Below are 6,657 nucleotides of genomic sequence, written 5' to 3' on the forward strand. Positions count from 1 at the left end.
AAGGAGAGAGTGGGAATGGTGAGTATACGTGTGCATGGAGAGGTTGTGTGAAGAGGTTTAAATAAGAAAATGGCAATTGATTGAAGGGTGTGGATTGATGATGGTGTTTGATAGTGGACGGTTGGGGTTTTAGGATTGAAGGAGCACAAGGATCACCTCCTTTATGGGGGTCTTGCTTTGGCTTCCAAAGCCATCCATTCCCATTGTTGCATGGCAACACTTCCAAGGACATTCCTTATGATGACAAGTGTGAGATTCTCTAGGTGTAGTGGCCGAACCTCTTGTCCTATCAAGTACCATCAATGTCCTTTTTGATTCCCTATATATGACAAAGAGAGAATGTGAAAATTAGTTGTGAAATTGGTGGGAAAATTCAAAAAGGGTGAACTAACGAAGCTAAAATCTCTCTCCTCTCGCTTTTTTTTTGAAAGCAACTCAACTAATTATTAAGCTTCTCAAGCATGCACGTCAGCACACCAAACTTGTTTGTGATCCTACGGTACAACAAGTTTGGGACATAAATCTTTCACATAAAGTGTTTTCAAACCTCAATTGATGTGTTTGAACACCAAACTTATCATGTGCTATACGTGCATGTGGAGGAACTTTATATTAGTTGTCAAAGTTGGAATGAAATTGTTCTGTTGCTCTTATTATAAATTTAACAAAGAAAGAATTATAGAATCATGGGTTGCCTCCCATGAAGCGCTTCTTTAGCGTCACTAGCTTGACGTTTGGTTCTTTGTCAAGGTGGTTGATAGTGCTTGAAGTCCTCTCCTCTTGCAGTGAATCTATATCCGTTAGCTTTGTTGGCGAGTTCCAGATGCTCTAAGGATAAGATTTTATTGATAGTATACACAGGAGGTAGCTGAGATGGAATAGTGAGTAGGTGAGGTGGTATAGATGGAAAGTATGTAGAAATAACTTCATCACCTGGTGAGAAATTGTCTGTAGGAATTTTCTTATTTCTCCATCCCTTTGGAATTCTTTTCCTTGTTTCTATTGATGTTTTCTTGTTTTCTATGGATTCTTTCTCCAGGGGAATCTTGTTATTGATCTTGCATGACTCTGGTGGGTCTGGTTCCTCTTGGATCACCTTTGAACATGGTTATTCCTGACTATGTGGCTTCTCAACTAATGGAGTTTCCAATTGTGTTGTTTGTGCTTCATTGTTTGGCTCTTCTATCATCTTATTGTCTTTGTGATATGCTCCTCGTGAGAGGTTGTAAACATTGAAAGTGAGATGCTCATCATGTATTCTCAGCACTAACTTTCCTCGTTCTACATCTATGAGTGCTCTAGCTGTGGCTAGGAAGGGTCTTCCCAGAATGATGGGGTAGATAGGATTCTCATCCATTTCCAAAACAACAAAATCTGTGGGAAGATAGTAGCTCCCAACCTTTACCAGCACATTTTCAACTATTCTTACTGCTTGTTTTTGGGTTTTATCCGCCAATCTGATAATCACATCAGTAGGAGTTAGTTCATTGATTTGGTGCTTCTTCATGAGAGAGAGAGGCATTAAGTTGATGCTTGCTCCCAAGTCACAAAGTCCTTTGTCAATCATTGTTTCTCCTATGGCACAAGGAATGTGGAAGCTTCCTGGATCCTCCTTCTTTGTGGGTGGTCCTGGTTGAATGAGAGCACTACAATCTCTGTTCATCTTGATTGTTTGTCCACCCTTCAATGGACTTTTTTTGGCTAGTAACGCCTTTATATACTTGATGTAGAATGGCATCTGTTGGAGGGCTTTAATGAAGGGTATATTTACATCTAATGATGCAAACATATCAAGAAACCTTGAGTATATTCTCCCTGCTACTCCACCTTTAAGCCTGTGGGGGAAAGGTGCATATGGGTTCAATGCATCCTTTTTCTTTAGCTCTTCCTTGGATGTGAGCGGAGTTGCACAACTTCCTTCCTCTTCGCTTTCCTATTGGTGATTTTTGGGGTGTTCTACTCTATTCATACTTCCCTCATCTCTTGTGGTTATCATTTTGCATTCTTCCCATCTCACTTTCTTTGGTTCTCCCCTTGGATTCTTCTCTGTATCACTGGGGAATCCATCAGTGGGTTTGGGGATTTGTTGAGATAGATAGCCTACTTGGGACTCCAATCTCTTGATGTTCTCTCCTTGATTCTTGATGTTGGCTCGCACCTCTTCCTTAAACACCTTGTTATCTTGGACTTCTCTGCACATGTTTTCAAGTAGAGCCTCAATCTTTGAAAGCCTATCATCTGTGGATGATGGTGGGTTGAGATTAGGTGATTGAGAAGGTTGGCTAGATGGATGTTGGTAATATCTCTGAGATGTGTTTTAATGAGTGGCATTATTGTTGGAGTTGAAGTTGGAACGTCTCAGATCTTGTCCTTGGTCTTGTTGGTTTCCCCATCCAAAGTTGGGGTAATTTCTCCATCCAGAATTGTATGTTTTGGAGTATGGATCATGGACTTGTCTCGGTGAATTTCCCACATAGTTGGCTTGCTCCCAATCACCTTCTTCTCTTATGTTTACTCCTTCATGAGTTGGTGATGAGGTGATGGCTGCTGCAACTTGGTTCTCTTCCACCTTCTTGGTAAGATCTGCTAGCTGCTTGGTGATCATCTTGTTTTAGGCTAACAGTGCATCCATGTGGTTCAGCTCCATTACTCCTCTAGTGTTGCTTCTTTCAGAGGCATAGAAGTAGTCATTCTCAGCAACTGTTTCAATGACATCTATGGCTTCTTTAACAGTTTTCTTTTTGTTTAAAGAACCTCCTGATGAATGATCTACAGCCTTTTTTGACTCATAGGAAAGACCTTCATAGAAGATGTGGAGTTGAACCCACTCATTAAATATCTCTGGTGGGCATCTCCTTGTAAAGTCTTTGAATCTCTCCCATGCTTCATAAAGTGTCTCACCATCCTGCTGCCTGAAAGTCTGCACCTCAGTTCTTAGCCTGTTAATCTTTTGAGGAGGATAAAATCTTGCTAAAAACTTGTTCACTACCTCCTCCCAGTCTGTCAGGCTTTCCTTTGGGAAGGATTCAAGCTACTTTGTTGCCTTGTCCCTGGGTGAAAAGGGGAACAAGAGCAACCTATAGACATCTGGGTGGACTCCATTTGTCTTCACTGTGTCACAAATCCTCAAGAAGCTAGTCAAGTGTTGGTTAGGGTCTTCTTGAGCGCCTCCTCCAAATGAGCAATTATTTTGCACCAAAGTGATGAGCTGAGGTTTTAGCTCGAAATTGTTGGCATGAATGGTGGGTTTCTGAATGCTGCTTCCACAGTTTCCTGGATTAGGATTGATATAGGATCCTAAGACCCTCCTTTCATGCCCAACCCGGTTTGCATGGCCTTCTCTGGCATGATTATGAGCTTCTTCTTCATGATTGTTCTCCAAATTCTCTTCCATATTGGGTTCAAAATACTCTTCCTCTTCCTCAGCACCAACAATTCCTTTTCCTCTTGCTTCCCTTTTTCATCTCCAAAGGGTTCTCTCAGGCTCTGAATCAAAGGATGTTGAGATTCTTTCTCTTCTCCCTGTCATACAACAACCAGAATGCACAATGGGAGATATAGTGACGACAATTTTTGTTAGAATGATTGTTAGTGTGGGTGATGCAATTTATCAAACAGTTAGTGGGTTAGTGAGCTGAATTATGATAAACTAAGAAAAGAGAACAGAAGTTAGAGAGGGAATAGGGGATAAGGAAGAAATTAAAAACAAACTAAGGAAAATTACTGAATATAGAAAAGAATAACGAATAGAAAAAAAATGCTCAATCTAGTAATCTTCTAGCTTAATCATTGTTGATTCAAAATCAATCCCCGGCAACGGCGCCATAAACTTGATGCATGAAAACTTGTCTCTCAACAAATTTTCCTTCGGCAAGTATACCGAATTATCGTCAAGTAAAAACTCACTATAGAGTGAGGTCGAATCCCACAAGGATTGATTAGTCAAGCAACTTTAGTTAGAAGAAAATGCTAGTTGAGCTAAACAGGATTTAGATTGAGATGCAGAAATTTAAATGACTAGAAAGTAAATAGCAGAAATTAAAGTGCAGAATCTTAAATGGGGAATTGGGGTAGTGCTCATAAAAGTAAACGGCAGAAACTAAAGAGAATGGGTAAGATCAAAAATGGGGGAATCATCGGGTTTAGGCGATGTTGCAATTCTCTGGATCAAGTTTATTCTCATCTCTTCCTCAATCAATGCATTCATTGATCTCCTTGGCAATCTTAAGTGATTGAATCCCAATTCCTTGGTAATTCAATCTCTCAAATCTTGGTCAATAGCCAATTCCTTGGTCAATTGCTCATGAGAAGAGATGAAGTATGGTCACTGATTATACCACATACATTTCCTAATTCAAGTATTGAGGGAATTATAGTCACATATCCATCCCAACCCAAATTGGTCCAGCATGAGAAAGCAATTCTAGCATGATCTCCTCATTCCTCTTCCAAGGTTCCGAAGAGATCCAATTATGGAGAGTTTCTTTTCCAAGATAACTAACCAATTGAATTAAGATTGAAAGCTTTCTAGTAAAATCAAGAGAAAAGATAGAAGAAGAAGAATGAAAATTAATATTGATCCATCAAATTACAGCAGAGCTCCCTAACCCAATGAAAGGGGTTTAGTTGTTCATAGCTCTAGGAATAAAAAATGGCAGAAAAGAAGAATCCATGATAGAAGTACAGAAAAGTAAATATGCAGAGAGTAGTTCTCCCAAAATGCCAAAAGTCCCTTACTAGTTCAAAACTACTCCTATATATACTACTCTTCATGATCTTCTAGTGAGTTCTTCAAGTCTTGGATGTGGGCTTTGGACTTTGAGTTGAAGCAATTCTCATCTTTAGTGGTCCCATCTTGCAGAGAAATATGAATTAGGCTCAGGCACTTAGTGAGATTAATCGTGGAATATATTTCTGGGTGCGAGAACGTTAGTGGCATTCACCTTTTCCACTAACGTTCCACCCTCATATGCCCACGTTATTCTCTACGTTAGAAGTCTTAACGTGACTTCTAATGTTCCTTCTCAATTCTTGGCCAACGTTAATGGGACTCACTTTTCCCATTAACGTTGGCTTGTGCCCCTTTTCGCAAACGTTAATGGGAATCACTTTTCCCATTAACGTTTCTTGCCCTTTTCCTCCCACGTTAGGTCTTACATTAGCTTAGCTAACGTTGCTCTTAACGTGGGCACCTATCACCTTCGAGAGCATTAGTGACACTCACCTTTGTCACTAACGCTCCATTTGCCTTAATCCCCTACGTTAGAGTCCACATTAACTAAGTTAACGTGGCTCTTAACGTAGTAATGAAGCCATCTTCCAACGTTAGTGACAAAAGTGAGTGTCACTAACGTTGGCTCCTTGAAACCCACTCCACGTTAACTTTCACGTTAACAATCTTAATGTGAGAGTTAATGTAGGTAATGAAAATGATTCAACGTTAGTGACAAAAGTGAGTGTCACTAACGTTGACATTGTTGATCTTTATCCACGTTAGAGTTCACGTTAACTTAGTTAACGTAGCTCTTAACGTGGGGCATTGCCTAGTTTCCCAACGTTAGTGGTGTTCACTTTTCTCACTAACGTTGAGGAGAAACGTTATTGGAGTTCACGTTTCTCATTAACGTGGAGTCCTCCTTTCCTTCTACGTTAAGTACCACGTTAACTTAGTTAACATGGCTCTTAACATAGGCTATGAAATGGCTTCGCAGGCGTTATTGGTAATCACTTTTCTCATTAACGTTGCAAGTCAATTGCCATCCCACATTAGTAATCACGTTAACTAAGTTAACGTGAATGCTAACGTGATTCTTCCATGCTTCATTTGTCCTGAAATCAAGCAATTAAAGTGCATCAAAGCTCTAGCCAAAATCATGAGATCATGCATCACTAAAATATCATGTAATTCTAGTAAAAATCTCATGAAATCATGCAAAATTCACAATAGTTGCTGGAATGAAGGTGTAAGTGTATTTTCACCCAAAACTTGCCTTGTTTACTAGGAAAAATGCATGAAACTATCCTAAAACTGTAAAGAAAAGGTCAGTGAAACTAGCCTAGATGCCCTGGCATCACAGGAATAAGATTGAATTTGAATAAAAGATAGTAGTAATTGCATTAAAACTCGAGGTACAACAGTGCTCCACACCCTTAATCTATAGTGTGTAGAAACTCCACCGTTGAAAATACATAAGTGATGAAGGTTCAGGCATGGCCGAATAGCCAACCCCCAAAATGTGATCACAGGATCAAAAATATAATTCCAGATCCAGGATCAGTCAACAGACACTGAATACAATAGTAAAATGTTCTATTTATACTAGACTAGCTACTAGGGTTTACAGAAGTAAGTAATTGATGCAGAAATCCACTTCCGGGGCCCACTTGGTGTGTGCTTGGGCTGAGCTTGAGCTTTACACGTGCAGAGGCTTCTTTTGGAGTTGAACGCCAATTTGTAACGTGTTTTTGGCGTTCAACTCTAGTTCGTGACGTGTTTCTAGCGTTTGACTCCAGAATGCAGCATGGAACTGGCGTTGAGCGCCAGTTTACGTCGTCTAATCACGAATAAAGTATAGACTATTATATATTGCTGGAAAGCTCTAGATGTCTAATTTCCAACACCGTTAAGAGGGCGCCATTTGAAGTTTTGTAGCTCCA

General features: G+C 39.9%; 1 non-coding gene across 1 annotated transcript; it reads left to right on the forward strand.

Moving 5' to 3' along the window:
- Positions 1 to 2,836: 2,836 nt before the first annotated feature.
- Positions 2,837 to 2,941, forward strand: LOC112713708 (small nucleolar RNA R71). Its single transcript, XR_003158678.1, has one exon. It is a non-coding gene; the product is annotated as a small nucleolar RNA R71 (small nucleolar RNA).
- The last annotated feature ends 3,716 nt before the right edge of the window (positions 2,942 to 6,657 follow it).

The sequence above is a fragment of the Arachis hypogaea genome, chromosome 9 (assembly GCF_003086295.3).
Source record: "Arachis hypogaea cultivar Tifrunner chromosome 9, arahy.Tifrunner.gnm2.J5K5, whole genome shotgun sequence".
Classification (NCBI taxonomy): Eukaryota; Viridiplantae; Streptophyta; class Magnoliopsida; order Fabales; family Fabaceae; genus Arachis; species Arachis hypogaea.